Genomic DNA, 20,213 nt, shown 5'->3' on the forward strand with positions numbered 1-20,213 from the left:
TACGTGTGTGCTTCTTCTATGGATTATGGACTTTGAACTTCATGGATTTACAAGTGAAAAGGAACTTCTAGAGAGCTACAAGCTGCGTATTTGCTGAAGGAAACTGTACTCTTGCTAAAGTTGTGTGTAAAGTGCTTTAAACTGGAACTGAGAAAGGAACTCCAAGAGTAATTCAAGTAAAAGGACTTCAAGTAACTTCAAGAGTAATTGCGTATTTTGAGGAAGCTGACACTCAAGAGCCCCACCAGTGACCACTCCATCGGTCGCCCTAATGGGAGTGTCAGTTCTTTTTGAAACTTTCTGTACAAGACTTTCTTGTTCTCTCCATGTTAAAGTGAACCTACATGTGGTGGAGGAACAGTTGTGAATACCTTGTGAAAAGCAGATTTGGAAATTGCTGCCATCCTGGAAGCATTGCCTGCTTTGCCCCAGCTTTCTGTTTTGGGAGAGGAAATGACCCTCCTGTTTTGAAATACTTCAGTTGGGAAATGTTTGCTACGTGACTCTAGAGGAAGCAGTGTTGTTGTGGAGTTACACGAGATTGGTGCAGTGAGATGCTGAGATGCTGTGAACGTGAGCCTCGACGCTCGTGAGGTAAAGGAGCGAAGCGATCTAAAAGAAATTTGCACTAAAAACGAACTTTAGTTCAAGTCTGACTTCCCTGTGTACAATGCTTGTGGCACGTTTGTATTTCGTGAGGCACTGACTGACATTAGATAACTGTGAATTTCATGTAAAGGAAAGTAGAAATTGAACTCTAAGACTGTGTCCGTTCGTCAACTGCCGTTTTGCAGTTTAAAACAATGAGGCGCGTGTTACAATCAGCGCGCGCAGCCTTACCTGAATTTACTTGTCCTGCGATTTTCCAGTGTTCTCTCTGACACTCCAGGCTGCTCGCGGGGTGCACCTGCTTCTGGACGCCTGCATGCACGGGCGCGCTGTAAGCCATCCGGCCCAGCGTCATTTTTGTGCCGCCATCTTAGGGTTGCCTACATCGTCGTGGGATCATCGTACAATCGTTTGTAGCCAACCGTGGTGGGAGTGTACTTTCTTCACGTTGTTGATCTACGTTCCGGATTAAGACATGCGCGTTCGTGTGCAAAACCTCTTCTCTGCTAATTCACTTCGTCATGTGGAGCTGAAGAGGATGTCTGCTCGTGGAATTGCTGAGCTGCATTTTTGGATCAACAAAGTTGCTGGAGAGCAGTTGTTTCAAGTACTTTCTTGAGTTTATGCTTTGTGTGGGGTGGTACACTGTGCACAGTTGAGGTGCAGCTCTTAACACTTCTGGGGTGAACTTGTTGTGTACCAGCGAATTGGAGGGCCCAAGTTACATGCAGCCCTTTTCATGTCAAGACCTCGGGTGAGAGTTCGCTCACCGGAGTCAGAAATTTCTTGGTTTTTTTTACTTTCATTGCTACAATACTGTTTTCTGGGGTGTGAGTGAGTGCCTCTCTTCCTAACCACTTGAAACAGGAATTTTCTTACTTTAAGTTTAAGGAGCCAATGAGTCAGCCTGGCATCACTCACCTCAGACACCTGAAACCTTATATGCCGAGTCCTGCATGCATTCTCCCGGAGATCAACCCTCTTCAACACATACAAGATCCCTCTAGCCAGCATCATCCCCTCTCACTATATCAACATCCTCTCCTGTGCTGATGACATACAACTCATTCTTTACCTTATGGACCAAACGCCCAGTACCCGGATCAAGTTCAATGCCTACATGAATGAAATCGAGCACCTGATGAAGACCGTCTGTCAAAAGCTCAACACCGACAAGCCCGAAATTGTTACTTGTGAGAAGCACATCACTGTGGGACTCCACCGAGTGGCCAACAGAGCTAGGACCTACACCCACCCCCACCGTCTGCCAGGAACCTTGGGATCTTCATTGACAGCAAACTCAACATGATTGCTGAAGTCAATGCCATCCTTACCCACCCTGAAGATGCTGAGGAAGATTTTCAAATGGCTCCCAATTAGCATCCAGCAAACCGTCACATACGCCCTGGTCACAAGCAGGCTTGACTATGGGTACACAGTTTATGCCGGGATAAAAAAACTACTCACCCGAAGGCTGCAGACTATTCAGAACTAGGTGGCCAGAATAACTCTTAACTTCCAAGACTGCACTCACATCACACCACACCTTAAGGAGTGCCACTGGCTCCACATCCACAAACAAGAATGATTGAAACTCCTCACCCACACTTTCAGGGCACTATATAACACTGGCCCAGCATACCATAACAATTGCATCTGCTTTCACAAACCTTCCAGACACCCCCTCTCAGTCAAACTAGCACTTGCACAAATCCCACACATATGGAAAACCAGAACTGGTGGTCAAGCCATTTCCTACTTAACACCTAAAGCATGGAACAACCTGCAGATACACATAAGAGTCTCCTCCTCACTTTTAAAAGCTGAGAACCTGGCCCTTTGAGTAGTCCCACTCAGCCCTTGGTGTGCCTAGACTCACACCTGCTCAGCACTAGGAATATTTTTACAAACATATTTTCCAATTCCGGAATTCCGAATGGCCATCAAGACCTGGCTGTTCAATAAGCCTCCAGAACATGCAAGCGTTTGGACAACCTATTGGCTGATTAGCCTAGCTTTATAAATCCTGATTGACTGATTGATTGATTGAGATGTAGATTTTCTATTATTAATTCCAATGGGTTGATGTTTTATTAAATGATAGATAGGGCAAAATATGTAATTGAAGAGATGATCTGACAATGATATTGAGGTACCAGGTACATAAAGTGTTCACTAGAATCTCCGTTCATGCACTGCCCATTTTCACAGCAGAACACCTGGACCCTCAAAGAATCACCAGCATTTAAAGGAAATGATGGTGAAGAAGGAGAGACAAATCCATCCAAGAAATCAAAGCTGAATGCAACTTTACATCAAAACACCCCCATGACATTTCATATTCACAAAAGAAATAGATCAAAGTATTTACCGTGCAGTAGTGCTGTGACCTTATCCAACCAATTCAGGTGGTCCCACTGAAAATCCAGCAGATTGTCAATGGTACTACGGTTAAACAAGGGGGACAAGTGGTCATGTTCCTTGACCTCCAACTCAAATGGACCTTGTCTTTGCTACTTAACTACCACGGGAAGCACCTCTGAGAGGCATAAATATTTACTTTCCAACCCAAAGCTTTGTCTCCATTAGGTGTTGAACTAAACAATGAGGGGAAGATTTACTAACGCTTGTTGGTGCAGCCATGACACAAAATGTTAATAGAGATTAACAAAGCCTCGAAAGGGCCAATTTTAGGCACCTTGCGTGGCTTTGTACAAAAAAAGTAATGACATGCAGCAAATAAGGTTGTCTTGTGTTACCTTGGTGAGGGTAGGCGCTCCATGGTTGGAGCATAAGTGTTACCGTGCATCCATTCATGGATTTTGATTCAATCCCAAATCTACTAAAATCAGTAAACCTGGGATTTTGCTAATGGTGCGCCTCCCAGATCCAGGCATAACAAGGAGAAATATCTTTCTTTTTCCTTGTTACTTTTTCCTTGTTTAATGCCTTTAAGGATTGTTTTATGTGCAGGAAGGTAGCCATTCCTGCACAAAAACTATCCTGCTTGTAAGACAGGCTCCCTTTCACCATGGTGCAAGGGTTCCTGCATTGGCGCAAGATGGCACACAATGCGCCAATACATTAAGGGAGCAGAATTGCACCATATCTTAATACATTAGGCACATTTCTGCTATCACTGCTGCATGCAACACAGCACAGCAACTTTGCTTGCTGCCCTGCAGTGTGTGAAACCTTAGTACATCTGGCCCTAAAACCTGACATGTAAGTACTGTTGGCAGCTAGAGGCACAAGGAGTTGGAAAGTAAAGATAAAAGCAGAAATGTAGACAGTGACCAATAACCGTCAATTTCACTGGAGTCCGTGGACTATTTTTTAGCTCTTTTCCTAAACATAATGACTATTTAGTGCAGCAGAGACTCTCCGGACACCTCAATGATAAATCCACATCCGGCCCATTTATATCCTTAAGTTCCGCCTACAGTAATTTATCACAGAAACAATTATATTTTCTCAGAAATTATGCTTTAATGAAAGAGCTTCATGTATGTATGTATGTATGTATTTATTTCTTGTTAAGCGCAGCTGTCACCCAAAGGGTATCCTGGCGCTGAGACCCTATTAAACCATCGGGAGAAGTATTTTACATTGCTCTTGGGAACAGATAAGTCTTAAGGTCCCTTTTAAAGGAGAGCAGATCTTGACTGCCCCTCAGCGCCAGAGGTAGGGAATTCCATAGTGTGGCGGCCGTATAGCTAAAAGCACGGCCACCTATCCTTGCTCTAGTGATCCTTGTAATCCGCACCAGGAACGCCGATGAAGATCTCAGAGGTCGGACAGCTTGATACCATGAAAACAGACCCTGAAGTGGAATTGGTCCGAGTCCATGCAACGCTTTAAATACAAGACATGACGCCTTAAAAGCGATCCTCTGCTGTACCGGCAGCCAATGTAGATCAGCTAAAGCTGCAGAAGAAGAAGCAGAGCGTGGTCGCGACAAGGCCAGTTTCGCAGCCATGTTCTGGATCCTCTGCAGCTTAAGGATCAATTTTTTAGGGGCTCCTAGAAGTAGTGCGTTGCAGTAGTCTAACCTACTGAGTATGATACTACGCACTACCTCTGCTCTGACACCTGGGGGGAGTATTGGCAGAATTTTGCGCAGGGCACGGAGCAGGCCCATGCAGGTCGCTGCGGTCTTTTTTACTGAAACATCCAGCTGTAGGTCAGGTTCAAACACCACTCCTAAATTACGAGCCGATTTAGCTGCTTCCACAGAGCCCGGAATAGAAGGTGGCCAGAAGTCATCAGGTAGCGCACGAGGAAGGCGATCAGGAGAGCAATGGAGGACCTCCGTTTTTGACCCATTGAACTGGAGTGAGTTAGCTCGCAGCCATTCGGCTGTGGCCGACATACAGTGATGAAAAGTGTCTTTCGAGACCGACTCACTACCCTCAAATGAAAAAATCAGTTGAGTGTCATCGGCATAATTGATGACAGATATGCCGAATGACTTAATAAGTTCTATAAGGGGTCGAAGATATAGATTAAACAGGATCGGGCTAATCGCCGACCCTTGAGGAACACCCTGATTCACCTGTCGAGTAGCTGATCGAAATGGTGGTAAAGCCACAGCTTGCTGTCTGTCACTGAGATAGGACGTTAACCAGCTTAGGGCTAGATTGGTTACTCCCACACTTTGGAGACGCTCCAGGAGAACCACATGGTCAACCGTGTCGAACGCGGCCGACATGTCGAGCAGCACTAAAAAAGCTGACCTGCCCCTGTCGACACGCATTCGTAGATCATCTAACACGGTGACCAATGCGGTCTCAGTACCGTGGGCCGGTCTAAAGCCAAATTGAGCTGTATCCAGCAAGAGTTTGTTTCCAGAAAGTTGGACAAGGCTCTTGTGACCCATCTCTCAAGGACCTTTATCACAAATGGTAAAAGCGAGATGGGTCTATAGTTGGCCGGGCATGATGGATCTAAAGATGCCTTTTTTAATAGTGGAGTTCCTATTGCCACCTTCCAACTATCTGGAACTAACGCCGTCATCAGTGACTGACAGCAAATGGAGTGGAGTGGAGGAAACAACTCATCTTGAAATGCCTTCCAGATCTTATGAGGCATTGGATCAAGTGGTGAGCCCGAGGACACTCCATTGGCCAAAACCCCAAATTCTTCTAATGAAAGAATGGGAAAACAAGGCAAATAAGAAGTATCTACCCTGTTGCTATCCCATACAGGCGCCGAATGACAGAGGGATTCCTGGGAGGGAGGCAGCAAAGACGGCAACTGTCCGGGCACTGAGAGTCCACTCAAAATGGTCCTGATTTTCTCCTCGAATGCAGCGGCCAGAGAGTCACACAAATCTTGAGAAGTCGGAATAGCTGGAACTGTACAGGGTGGATTAGATAAGTTGTTAACCAACTTAAATAGGGTTTGCGATTTATTAGTGGCCTTACCCAAGGTATCTTCTAAGAACTTTGCTTTAGCATTTCTTAGCTGGGTCTTATATACCTGCAGGGCCACTTTATACGCTACCCTGTCCGACTCCTTATATCCTCTCCTCCAAGTGCGCTCAGCCTGTTTACAGCGTATCTTATGCTGTCTGAGATCGTCATTAAACCAGGCGTTAGTTACTCTAGGTCTATCCCTCACCCTCCGCAGAGGGACCAGTTCATCTAGGGATATCAAAATTTGCTGGCAAAGGGCAGTATAACTCTTATCTACACTATCCTCCACCTGGAAACCCCTAGGCAATAGAGTAGGGCGCATTGGCTCTCTAAGAAGACGAGCCCATTGGCGATTAAGTTTAAAGCCACTTGAATTAGTTGGTTTTAACGAGACAGGCAAAACAATGGACATATTAATCAAGGAGTGATCTGTCCAGCCCTGCTCCAAGATCTCTTTCACTACAACCAAGTCCTTCTCGGCAAAGATCAGATCTAACGTGTGTCCCTTAGCATGCGTAGGAGATAAAACCAGCTGTGTGAGTTGAATATTACTACATGATTGGCAGAGCTCTCTGTAGGCCAGATCTTGAGGGCCGGAAGGCCAGAGGTTAAAGTCTCCCAATATGAGAAATTTAGCATGGGAGTTTGAAAGATCGTAGATCAAATCAACCAATGACTGAAGAGAAGTTATGGTCGAGGAGGGAGGTCTATAACACAACAGCCCTGCAATCAAGGTGCCGCCCTGGGCCATGATAGATAAGCCCATGAGCTCAAACCCTGTCACTTCCTTTACTGCTAATTCCACAAGGGAGATCGAGTCTTTAAAGATATAACCTACTCCACCTCCCCTGCCAAAGGCTCGAGGAGTGTGTCTAATACGATAGCCCGGTGGACAAGCCCAACCAAGATCCGGCCCACAGTCCGCCGTGGTCCATGTTTCACTCACGAACAGTATATCCAGGTGTAAGGATTCTACTAAAAGGGCTATCTCCGCATGATGTTTCACGAGGGAACGAACATTCAGTAGGCCACAAGAGAGGTCCCTATAGGATGAGGGACATGGGCGATGTTGAACATTGTCCTCCGTGCGTTACGGTGAGTTGTTGCAATCCTCGTGATTATCAACCAAGTGAGTGGCCATAGGCGCCCCTAAAGCGCCCGGGACGCGAACGGGTGCAAACGGGCTTTCCTCTGGCGCACCTCCGGCGCGTCTACGGCGCGACCGCTGCGCGCATCCGCTGTGCGCCTGCTCACCCATACCTATTTATATTATTACGCCGCGCGGGCTTCCGGCTGCTAGAGCCTCTAGCCCCAACCAAGATGGCGCTACGAGTGTCCCAAGCTTCAGCACCCACCCAAGACGGCGGACGAAGCACCACGACCCCACTAACTAAATCCCGCAAAATGCGAGTGAGGGTACGATTTAAAATGCAGGTAAGCCTAATCTAAAACCCCTGCTTACTGTCCCGACAAAACGCCAGATGAAATAGCAAATATAGCGAAGAGCAGCAGCAGCGCGATTCCATACAGCGCAGTTTAAAAAGTATGCCCAAAAGTATACCAATACTAAAAAGCTGTCCAGCAATACACGCGATGATGAGAGTCTATGGAGCGCTAATCGAGAGCAGTTTAAATAAGCTCTCCAATGCGCGGGCTTCCGGCTGCTAGAGCCTCTAGCCCCAACCAAGATGGCGCTACGAGTGTCCCAAGCTTCAGCACCCACCCAAGATGGCGGACGAAGCACCACGACCCCACTAACTAAATCCCGCAAAATGCGAGTGAGGGTACGATTTAAAATGCAGGTAAGCCTAATCTAAAACCCCTGCTTACTGTCCCGACAAAACGCCAGATGAAATAGCAAATATAGCGAAGAGCAGCAGCAGCGCGATTCCATACAGCGCAGTTTAAAAAGTATGCCCGAAAGTATACCAATACTAAAAAGCTGTCCAGCAATAAACGCGATGATGAGAGTCTATGGAGCGCTAATCGAGAGCAGTTTAAATAAGCTCTCCAATGCGCGGGCTTCCGGCTGCTAGAGCCTCTAGCCCCAACCAAGATGGCGCTACAAGTGTCCCAAGCTTCAGCACCCACCCAAGATGGCGGACGAAGCACCACAACCCCACTAACTAAATCCCGCAAAATGCGAGTGAGGGTACGATTTAAAATGCAGGTAAGCCTAATCTAAAACCCCTTCTTACTGTCCCGACAAAACGCCAGATGAAATAGCAAATATAGCGAAGAGCAGCAGCAGCGCGATTCCATACAGCGCAGTTTAAAAAGTATGCCCAAAAGTATACCAATACTAAAAAGCTGTCCAGCAATACACGCGATGATGAGAGTCATACATCATTAAACCTGATGAAGGTGGTTCTGACCATCTGATCTGTTTCTTTGTTTCTTGACCACCTGGTCTTTGACCTTTTACTGTGGGAGAGCATCATAACCTGTGACTCACCCACAGTAAACACGTGGTAAAAGGGACTGTGTGTGTTTACCGCCAGTAGTTACATGTAAACACATGTGCACGTATGTGCACACATGTGAGGGCTGTGCATGGGAGACTCTTGTCATGTGTAGCCCAGGAACTGTGCACAGGTTGATCGGTACAGAAGGGTCTCAACAGGGTTGGATACTGACCTGGCGTAGGCCTTCAAATATTAATGTACCCAGATAGGGAAAGTCAATTTGCTTTACTGTCTGCTCTGCAGTGACCCACCATTATACACTATGGTTAAGACTGACTTAGAGTGCAGTTTCCCTCCCCCTGGGTCTAAAGACATCAGAGTCATACCAATCTACAGTGTAACCTGTCTGATAAGAACAATCCTGTAAACTCCAAAGTAATAACTCTACAGATTATGAGTCATCCAGGAATGTCATGTTTCTGTGGCTCAGCTCTGGATCAGAGGCCAGGCCTGTTGTGAGCAATTAACCTTAAATAGGTCAGCTCCTCAGCAGGAAGGGGTGGGGTTGATTGCTCTGCATTAATCAGCCAGCTGTCATCCTGTGCCTTGAAGAGAACTGGCCCAAACTCACTGAACAATGGGAGGGAGCCCAGACTTTGGGACCAAACCAGCAGGAGGTATCCTTTGGAGTTTTGCTGAAGCAGGCTCGGGCAGTGACATCAGTGAAGGGGGGAGCTGAGACCCCCAGAGCACATGTGGTAAGTGACTGGTAAGTGGTGGGTGACGCGATCTTGAAGAATCCCAGAAGGCTGAGTAGGGAGGTTGGAAATCCCTACAGGAACCTCCCACCCCCACTTAAAAGGTCTTGCACAGGGGGAGATATATTTTTCTGCTAAACACTGGGCCTGGAGGCTGACGCTATGAACAATTGGAAGAAAGGACCCCCTGACCGTTATCTCAAGTAAGGGCACTGCTTCTGATTGTCCCCTGGACCAGTGGAGCACTACCCCAGGACCAGGGACGCTGGTCTCCATACACCCTGAGGACTGGTTGGAGGACAGACTGTGCTTCAAAGGGAGAAGCCGAGAAAAAGAGAAAAGCAAAAGGCTGGTACAGGGAGCAAAGGGCTGGCACAGGGAGCCAGTGAAACCAGCTCCCTGCAACATTTGCTGCCTTGGAAGAAAGGAGGCCTAAACAAAGTGCTCCAGGTGGCTACGGCTCAACACCAGGAGCAAAACGAAGATTGCCAAATCAGCCTAAGGGGGCCTGAGTTATGGCTGTTTGAAGTGAGGCATCCTTTGACCCTTTGGCCAAACCGACAGCGAAGTGCATGGGGCTCCGCCGCTGTAATTCGATGTCACTCTGGAGTGGGCTAGGGGCTGGAGACTGGCCCCAAGATGAAGAAATTGCCAGGGAAGCGCCATTGAGTTCCTGCTTGATATTGAGGAGGGGCTCAGGATCATGCTGTCACTGAGCCCTGTAATAAGGGTAGAGGAGGTGTGCTGTTGTGCTCCCCCTGCTGAAGCAAAAAGGTGCGCATGACTGTTGTAACTTAGTCAGGAATGTTATTGTAAGAACCTGGGGTATGTCATGGAATGTTGGGGGGTGATGCGGTCATTACTGGTGGAGCTGTTCTGCTGGCAAGACCGTTAATTCTGGGCCTGTTTTACTGAATAAACCTTTCCTTCAATCATACCTGGAAAGATCTTATTTCTACACTGGCGACGATTGGCACTTCTGCTTGATTGGAGACAAGCATTCCAGCATTAATTCTCCAACATTTTTTTTTATTGGGCATGTTAACTGAAGTTGTGCCTGAACCCACGAATAAGGACGATTCCTTTTAGTTGTGGAATTCACTTCGGATGACTATTATTCTGTTTGCTGGCTTATGGATTATTTTTGAGCAATTTTCGGACTCTGGGAGGAATTTTACGTCGTGAGCAACGTTACAAGCCAATGGGAGTTCTGGTTTTCACTCACTAACTCTTTGTTGTGGTGTGTGCGGAGTTCCTGTGATCAAACTTTTCTTCTAGGAAACACTTTGGCAAATTTATTCTAATTACCGTTGGATGCCTCGTTGTACATCTACGAACAACGGCCATCAGTTGTTACCTTTTGAAGTGTTCTTACGCGAGGAAACCGCGAGCTCCCTGGTGACTTCATTCGGTCTTGTGTCAGCATCGGAACGTTCTTCCTGGAGGGGCTTCTGTGACGCTTCATGCTTCGTACTGTTGTGATTTCGCGTTGAACCGGAAGCAGTGAGTCTCTTGTTCACGCATCACGCGAGAGTGTTCAAGAGCGTGATCTCGCGTTAGAGCTGGAGATTTCCGTTTTTATCCTCTGCTGAAGATTAATAAGACACAGCGGCAGCGGAACACAGCGGCTGCAATCCAAAAGACTGTTGGACTTTCTGGACTACATAGACTACGGTGACTACTTTCTTTATTTTAAATTTTTTTTTCAGACTCGCTAGCATTTTGGTTCTGCTTACTATTGCTGGTTTATCTCCTTTTTATGGACTGCATTGCTACTTGGTTTCTTCTCTTCTTGGTTGTGAGGGTAAACTTGTTTTTGCATTCGTTTTTTAAGAGGAAAAGAAGGGGGGGGAATTGTATTCCAGGTCACAATATTATAAAAAAAAAAAAAAAAAAAAAAAGAGACACATACACAACTCAATTTGATTGGGGAATCATTTTAGGATGGCTTCTTCAACTAGTGTGTCGCAGCCTCCTGCTTTTCTCTCTGAAAAAGGTGACCCCATTCTTCCATGGAAAAGGTGGAGGAATTTATTTGACTCCTACATTGTGGCTATAGGTGGTGAAAAGTTTTCGGCCACTAGGAAACAAGCTATTTTGTTGCACAATTTAGGTGTCGAGGGATGAAATACTTATGACAGTATGGACCCTATTCCGGTGAGAACTGGGGATGGTGACTCTAATGATGTGTACGAAATGTCTATGACAATGTTAGAAAGGTATTTTGGACCCAGGATAAATGTGGTTCTTGAGAGACATAAGTTTTTCACCAGAATACAAGGGAGCAATGAAAGTGTGAAGAGTTATGTTGCATCGCTTAAGACCCTTGCGCGGACATGTGAGTTGGGGAATTGTCCGATTCTCTTGTTAGGGATCAATTGGTGCGATGCACTAAATAGCACCCGTGTGCAAGAGAAGTTGTTGTCTAAGAATCCTACATTGGTGGAAGCAGTAGCAATTGTAGAGGGAATGGAGAACACCTCTTCCTGGGTAAAAGAGATGAGGAAAAACCATGATGAAAAGAAAGAGACCAGTGAAGTTCATGTAATTCATGAGGCAGAAGATTTGGGAAGTGGGGAGAATGTAGCAAGAATTTCCCCTCATGAGAAGTCAAAAACTGGTGAAAAAGATTCACGTATGCAAAAATCTAAAAATCAATCAGATAGATCGGATAAGGAGTCTCGCACTAACTTGGGTGAGAGTGAAAAGAAACCCAAAGATGTACCCAAGGTGAAGTGTTATAGGTGTGGCAGTTCTTCCCATTTTTCAAATTATCCTCACTGTTATGCCAAAGAGTCTATTTGCATGAAGTGTGGGATAAAGGGGCATTATGCACGGGTTTGCAAGTCAACTCGTAACCCTGACAAGAAGACTGAAGTTGTGCGCACAATAATTATGAATGTGGAAGATAGCAATGGTGAGATTGATGGTGGAAAGTTGACCATGCCTGAATGCAAGATTTTAGTTGATGATTTTAGTTTTGTAGTGTTGGCGGATTCGGGGTCTCCTTTCACTATGATAGGAAACAGACAATGGGATGAGGTGGTAGGTTTTGACAATGTGATTCTTCTTCCTCCTGACATTAGCCCAGTCAGTTACGGTGGTGCGAAAATAAATGTTTTAGGGTACATTCAAGCTTGTATCAGATTCAAAGATAGGAACACGATGGGAAAGGTCTATGTGGCAGAGAGAGGTGACAATTTGTTGGGCTGGAGGCATCAGCGTGATTTGGGCATCATGCTAAACCCTAATGCTAAAAATCCCGAGGAACAAGTCATGTTGATAGATAGAAAAACAGTTGGGGGTACACTGGGTGATCGGGATGGTGATCAAAACTGTGTCTATTTCAGTAAATATCCTGAGGTATTTACTGAGAATTTAGGGTGCTTGAAGGATTTTGAACACCAAATCATCTTAAAGGACCGAGCTGTACCTTGTGTACATAAAGTGAGGAAGGTACCCAACATGATGATTGAACCATTGAAAACTGAGTTAGACAGGTTATTGAAAATAGGGGTCATTGAGGAGATAGAGTCCTCAGAATGGTTGGCTCCAATTGTTTTGGCCCCGAAGGATGGTGGTACAGCAATCAGGATGTGTGTGGACTTGAGGAGTTTGAATGAGTGGATTTGGGTAGATCGCCAACCATTACCTAACATTTCGGAGTCTCTTAGCACATTAAAAGGGGCTCGTATTTTTAGTGTGCTGGATCTATCGTCAGCTTACCATCAAGTTCCTTTGCACAAAGATTCCAGACACCTTACGTCATTTGTGACTCCTCTGGGTGCATTCCGTTTTTTGAGGATGCCGTTTGGATTGGCATCTGCGGCGGCATGCTTCCAGAGGGTCATGAAGAAGGTATTAGGAGGTATAAATAACATCATGTTTTTTCAAGATGATATCTTGATCTATGGCAAAGGTAAGGCAGAACACGGTCAAACATTGATTGAGGTTTTGGAAAGGTTGAAGGCAAAGGGGCTAACTGTGAAGAAAGAGAAATGTCGAATTGAGGTTGAGACAGTTTCGTACTTGGGTCATGTGATATCCGGTGAGGGTATTCAGCCGAAAGTGGAGCTGGCACAAAGTGTGGTGGATGCTCCAATTCCAAAGGATAAGGAAGAAGTGAGGTCATTTTTAGGCCTCGCTGAGTTTTACGCGAAGTTTGTTGAGAATTTTGCGTGTGTGACGGAGCCTATCAGAGCCCTATTGAAGAAGGGGGCACATTTTGTGTGGTCTAGTGATTGTCAAAAGGCTTTTGATAGGATCAAGGTTGAGATTGGAAAAATGCCTACGTTAGGACATTTTGATGTAAATAAAAAGACAATATTGACTACGGATGCTAGTCTTAAGGGATTGGGTGCGGTCTTGTCCCAAGAGGTCAATGGAGAACACAAGACTGTCGCTTTTGCTTCAAGGGCTCTTAGGGGAGCGGAGAAGAATTATTCTTGTATTGAGAGGGAGGCTCTGAGTATTTATTGGGCTGCACAACATTTCAAATTCTATTTATGGGGCATTCCTTTTCTAGTTAGGACGGATCATCGTCCTCTTGTACAGTTATTTTCTTGCAGGCGCAGTGAACATATCACACCTAGGATAAAACGATGGAGTGAGGGTCTGCAAGAATTTAATTTCACTGTACAATACATACCAGGGTCTAATAACAAGTCTGCAGATTGTCTTTCCCGGCTACCCTTGGAAGTGACAGGTGAGGATGTTGAAGAAGAGAGTGTGTGTTGGGTCGTGGAGTCTTCATTGACACAGGAGGCATGGGTTGATGGTATGGATAAAGACAAGGAGTTGAAGTCGTTAAGGTTATGGGTCAATCAGGGTTGGCCAGATTACAAAGTGTTGGATCCTGAAATGCGGGCATATTGGTCGGTTAGGGATGAACTCTCATATATTGGTGGAAACCTTATGAGAGGTCATAGAGTTGTGCCGCCTGTGGAATTCAGGAGTAAGATCATCAACACGGCCCATGAAGGACACCTGGGAAGGAGTCTCACCAAGGCACGGGTGAGAGAAAGATACTGGTGGCCTGGTATGGATCGCATGGTTGAGGAGGTTGTTAAAGAGTGTGTGTCTTGTGCATCGAGTGACAAATCTCATGTGACCAGCCGAGCGCCGTTATCCCCTGTAGAGGTTCCTGATAAAGTCTGGTCTAAACTGGGACTGGATATTGTGGGTCCTTTTGAATTATTACCATCACATGAGCGATATGTCATCATGTTAGTGGATTACACCTCTAAATAGGTGGTGACGAAATGTGTTCCATCGGTGTATACGAGAACAGTGATTGATTTCTTAAAGGATGTTTTTGTCTCAGAGGGGGTGCCCAGATTTTTAATTACAGACAATGGGGTGCAATTCGTATCTCATGAAATGCAGGATTTTCTCAAAGATCATAATATTATGCATCAGAAGACTGAACTATATGCACCTCAAGCCAATAGCTTGTCAGAAAGAATGAATCGTATAGTGAAAGATTGCGCACAGCGAGCTGTTAGTTCTAGAGTTTCGTTTAGTAATGTGTTGAGAGACACATGGTGGGCACATCGTACTACACCTAATGCGATCACTTTGGTGTCGCCTTTTGAGGCTTTGAGGGTAAGGAAAGCCACTTCCAAGCTGAATCCATCTTGGCTGCCTGTGAGCTCAGGTGTTGTAGTTCCTATGGAAGTGAGACGGAGGAGAATTTTGGATTATCAAAACAAGTATAAAATAGATTATGATTCCAGGATGCGTGTGAAGAGTAAGAAGTGGAATGTTGGTGACAAAGTCATGGTCAAGAACCCTAAACACACTTTGAAGGGGAGATCTTCTTTCATTGGCCCTTTCACAATAGTTTCTATTTGGAAAAATGTGGTGAGGGTAAACACTGGTTGTGTGTGGAGTATGTCTAGGTTGGTAAAATGTTTGAGCAGTTCCAAGGATTTGTGTCATCCTGTTGGAGGTGAGAGGGGTGTTGGTGATAATGGAAATGAGAGTGCTACTCCACATGGAGGAGGTAAGGTTTCGAATGGGAGTGCTTCACTTCATAGAGGAGGTTAGGTTCTGAGCAGGGATTCTACTCCTAATAGGCCTGCTCGAAGATGTGGAGGTCTCCCTGTTAGGTTCAAAGACTATGTTATGAAATGAACCAACATGACTTTTAGAGGTAAATTTGTGTTCTTATTTTATCATTAGTTTGAACCAGAATCATCCTTAGTAGATATTGTGTTTTAATTTCATCATTACTTTTATTGTTATTGTTATTGTTTTGTTTTGTAGAAAGGGAGATGTGTTGTAACTTAGTCAGGAATGTTATTGTAAGAACCTGGGGTATGTCATGGAATGTTGGGGGGTGATGCGGTCATTACTGGTGGAGCTGTGCTGCTGGCAAAACCGTTAATGCTGGACCTGTTTTACTGAATAAACCTTTCCTTCAATCATACCTGGAAAGATCTTATTTCTACAATGACCCCATCCCTCGTCCCTGAGAAAATGATCTTGGGAGGGAGCACCGTAGCGTCCCTCCACCTGGTTGAAGAGGATGGGGGCCTAGTATCCCATTCCACGGCCCCAAATTGCAGCACCTTGCCAGCAGGAATGTGCAAGGCATAAGACCCTCGCCGGCTCCTGCGGTCTCACAAAGGAGTGTTGCCGTGTACAGAGAGTCAGCTCAGGGCAGCCCTGGGAGGGCTCCCGGGGCTGTCCCACATCATTGGCTGCCTGTGGAGTGCCCAGGTGGGATCTGGCACCACGAGAACAGTAACACGGTGCAAGGTGCTTTGAAACAAAAGGGAATGGAAAATCAGTGCGGCTCTCCCCAGCATGGTAGGAGGGACGCTGCTCGGAAATGAAGCGAAAGCTCCATAATACTATGTGGGGCTTGTTCTCAGCAGCATTTGGGGATGAAAATCACTTGTTCTACCACTGAGGGGGCCCGGGAGAATGGGGTCACCCCCAAATTGTTGCTAAAGTGTGAGGAGAGCTGCAGGAGAGGTGCAGCCTCCCCTCAAAAGAAGTACCAGAGTCTCCACCCTACGCTTAGTAGGATTCCAAAAGGATAGCTTCTGAAGGGTATTAAAGGGTGATTCGAGCACTCCCTAGGCTGGAGCTTTTTGCTATTTGGCTGTGAGGGATGCGCCCTCTAAGGGCAAGGAATATGGTTGCAATTCTTGTGTTGTAAAGAGGTCTAATGTGAAATTTCATGCTGGATGTACACCCTCTGAGGGCAAAAATCGGTAATTGTACCTTTGTGTAGTCATAAATGTGTAAATATAATTGCATAGTATTGTAATAATTATAAATGTGATGCCCTTTAGGAGATAGGTTTATTTTGTCATTTACACTAAAAGTCAAGCTAAGTACACAAATCACCCAGAAATGCAAAGATATTTCTTCTTGAATGCTTTATTTAAATAACAAAACTGACAGCCTCTCGTGATCAACGTTTGCATGCTCTGCTGCCAGTATTAAGTGCCAATCAGTCATGGTTATATGTAATGATTGCATTTATTCCTATGATGAGCTGCTTGTTGAGATAATTAGGTTAACAGCCACTCACTTTAGTGCCAGTGTAAAGTGGTCTTTCGCCAAGGTATGCTCAATCCTGGCAGTTAGAGACAAGATAATGTTTTGAAATTAGATTTGTTGGTCTAACTCTCCCTTTGGGAGGGGTAAGAATGATTACGCCATGTGTTTCAAAAGTATTTCCATCAGCTTGTGTAGATTTGTAAATTGCTGCATAGTTTTGATTAGTGTTTGTGCAATAAATGTACTTTTTCCTTCTCCAAATGAAAAAGCAAAGACTGGACAATCATTTATTGAATGTTTTATCTTGTATCTGTCTCTGTTAATGGTCACTGCTAGCCCACTTAAGCAGGTCTTGGACTGCTGTGCAACACTGTCCTATGGTAGTCAAGTGCTACAATGAGGTGTTTGGTTTCCAGTGGAGGACAAGTGTTGACCCATTACTTGTGAAGGCCGCACAACAGATGACAGTAGATTGGTAGCAGCAGTAGGATGCATAGTATCTCATTTTGGTACGCATTGATAGCATTTGATAAGTCTAGTTTGGCCACACATTACCTATGCATTATTGAGCAAATATTAGAGTGCAAGGCTCTGAGAGGGGTTCAAACGTGACCACTTCAGCACAACTATTATGTACATCCCATTTAAGGAACTGCCATTTGCTCCAATTTACAATTAATTAAATGGGATCTTTATACATGAGGGCAGCGGTGCTTAAATGAGGAATATGTAAGATATCAGGGTTGGTATGTTCCTAGAGTGACTAGCCCTCAGATGCTATTTTCACTAAACAGTGCTGCGACATGGTCCGTAAGAAAATTTAAAGCACAATTAATATATTATTTTTGTAACTTTGGCTTTGAACCAGCTAAAACATGTATTCAGCTACTATTTTTTTATTTTATTAAAAATTCAATCCCATGGAGAAGCTGGAATTTTGATAAATATACAGCAACAGTAACTTTTAGAAAGCTGTACTTGCCCTGTCTGTAGCTCTTTTATGCTAATTCGCATTGGCCTGCTTGCAGCTCTTCTAGGCTAATTAGCATTAGCCTGCCTGCAGCTGGACCTGTCAGTGCGTCCCTTTTATGAGGTGTGAAAAACTGCTCCCAGAGCAGAGACAAAGGCTTGGGCCTCGGAGAATGAACTGGGTGAGGTTTGTGACACAGCTTAACCCAAAAACAGTCAATGAGGGGAGTGCAGGAACTTCAATCAGAAAAGAGGGATTTTGTGATCCCCAGATACATTTTAACCCTTAAAGCTCCTACCTCAGTGGAAGAGAGAGCTGATACCAGAACCAATTTGCAGTGATTAAGTAGGTGCACAAAGTGATAAAAGTGTAAGTTTATTTTTAAAAAACATATTGCGCATTATGGGATTTGTAGTTTGCCATTTATTTTTCATTTTAGAACAAAATGAAAGAAAATGTTTAAGCGTTTAATGCTAAAATACTTTTGCAAAACATATATTTATTTATTTAGTTGAATAAATAAACTTTTCCATAGCTGCAGCTCTATTAAAGGAGATGGAGCATGCTGTGGTATTTGTGGAGGAGGAGGTATTGGAAATGAGAGAAAGCTGCACCACTATACCACCAATAGCAACTCCAGAGCCTCTTACCTCTACCCTGCTAGTCCAGCTCATCACAGACAAAAACTAACTTTGGGACACTAATGTTCACCATCTGCAAGATGTTGTGGTAACTTGAGGGCAAGATCACAGCAAATAAGACAATGTAGAAGGAATCAGGCTAACAACAGGGCAATGACAATAAGGGCCTAATTACAAGTCTGGTTGTACTCAGACCGCCAAACTCATAGTGGGGCAGCTGTGGCAGTCTTATGACCGTCACATTATGACCCTAATGGTCATGCTGCCCTGGGACCGCCAACTCCGCCAAGGAACAGCCGTTCCATGGCAGTGGAGCAGAGGTCCAGAGGCATCCATATGCTTGGTGGGAACGGCATGGTCTCACGAAGCATATTATAAGTTTCCATTCTGCCAAGGTTTTCATAATGGTTTCTCATCCATGAAGCCCTGGTGGAGAGGAAATAAAGGGGTCTTTAATTTGCCAGTTCTTTTTGTCCCTCTGCCAAAGTAGAAAAGCCTTCCCATTTCTACTTTAGCAGAGGAACAAAAAGAACTGGCAAATTAAATGCATATTTTAACAGTGACAATGAATGATTTGGGTGCTACAATTAGAGACATCAGCAAAAAAATCTGATGGGCAGGCTGGAGAATTCTGGTGAATTAGTCAATAGACTAGCAAAAGCCACTCAGATGTTATCTAGGCAGAAAAACTACCGGCCCATCTCTCTCTTTCCCTTCTCAGCCAAAGTCACTGAGAAATTCGTCAACACACAACTGACCACCTTCTTTGAAGAGAACGTCATCCTCAACTCCCCCCAGTCGGGATTACGCAGCAGCCACAGCACCTAGACCACCCTCCTTGCCGCCACCAATGACATCCGCATGCTACTCGACAAGGGACATACCACGGCCCTCATCCTGCTAGACCTCTCTACAGCCTTTGGCACCATCTCCCACTGCACTCCTGCAGCCAGACTCCAAGACACTGGCATATGGGGATCCTCCCTCGACTAGTTCTGCTCATTTCTTGCCGGCAGAACCCAAAGGATCAGACTCCCCCCCTTCCTCTCCGAACCCACAGAGATCAACTGTGGAGTACCCCAAGGAGCATTGCTTAGCCCCACGCTCTTCAACATCTACATGGCCCCCCCTCGCCACCATCCTCAGACAGCATGGGCTCAGCAAAGTATACTACGCCGACGACACCCAGCTAATCCTCTCCCTCATGAAGAACCCTGAAGACACCAGACTCAGCTTTCAGGAAGGAATGAAAGACATCACAGCCTGGATGAGCAAAAGCTGCCTAAAACTGAACTCAGAGAAGAGAGAGGTCCTTGTCCTTGAACCCTCCCCCATGGCTTGGGACAGCTCCTGGTAGCCCTCCGCCCTTGGAAACCCACCCGCCCGATGGACCATGTCCGGAACCTCAGCATCATTCTAGACTCACCCCTCACCATGACTTGCTAGATCAACGCCGTCGTCTCCTCCTGTTTCAACTCCCTCCGCAAGACCTTTAAGTGGATCCCCCCGGAAGCCAGAAAGACCATCACCCACGCACTTATTACCAGCTGAATGGACTACGGAAACGCCCTCTATGTGGGAATCAACTAATCCCTGCTACACAAATTGCAGACCATCCAGAACACCGCAGCCAGACTAGTCCTTGGCTCCCCACAACATGAGCACATGACCAAATACCTGCAAGACCCCCACTGGCTCCCCATCAAGAAGAGAGTAACTTTCAAGCTACTCACCCACGCCTACAAATCCCTCCACAACATCGGACCCAAATACCTCAAAGAAAGAATCTCCTTCCACGCACCCAAAAGAAACCTTCACTCTGACGAACTTGCACTGGCAGCGACCCTGCGCATCAGCAGAACAAGAGCTGGAGGAAGAGCCTTCTCCTATGCCACAAC

The sequence above is a fragment of the Triturus cristatus genome, chromosome 8 (assembly GCF_964204655.1).
Source record: "Triturus cristatus chromosome 8, aTriCri1.1, whole genome shotgun sequence".
Lineage (NCBI taxonomy): Eukaryota > Metazoa > Chordata > Amphibia > Caudata > Salamandridae > Triturus > Triturus cristatus.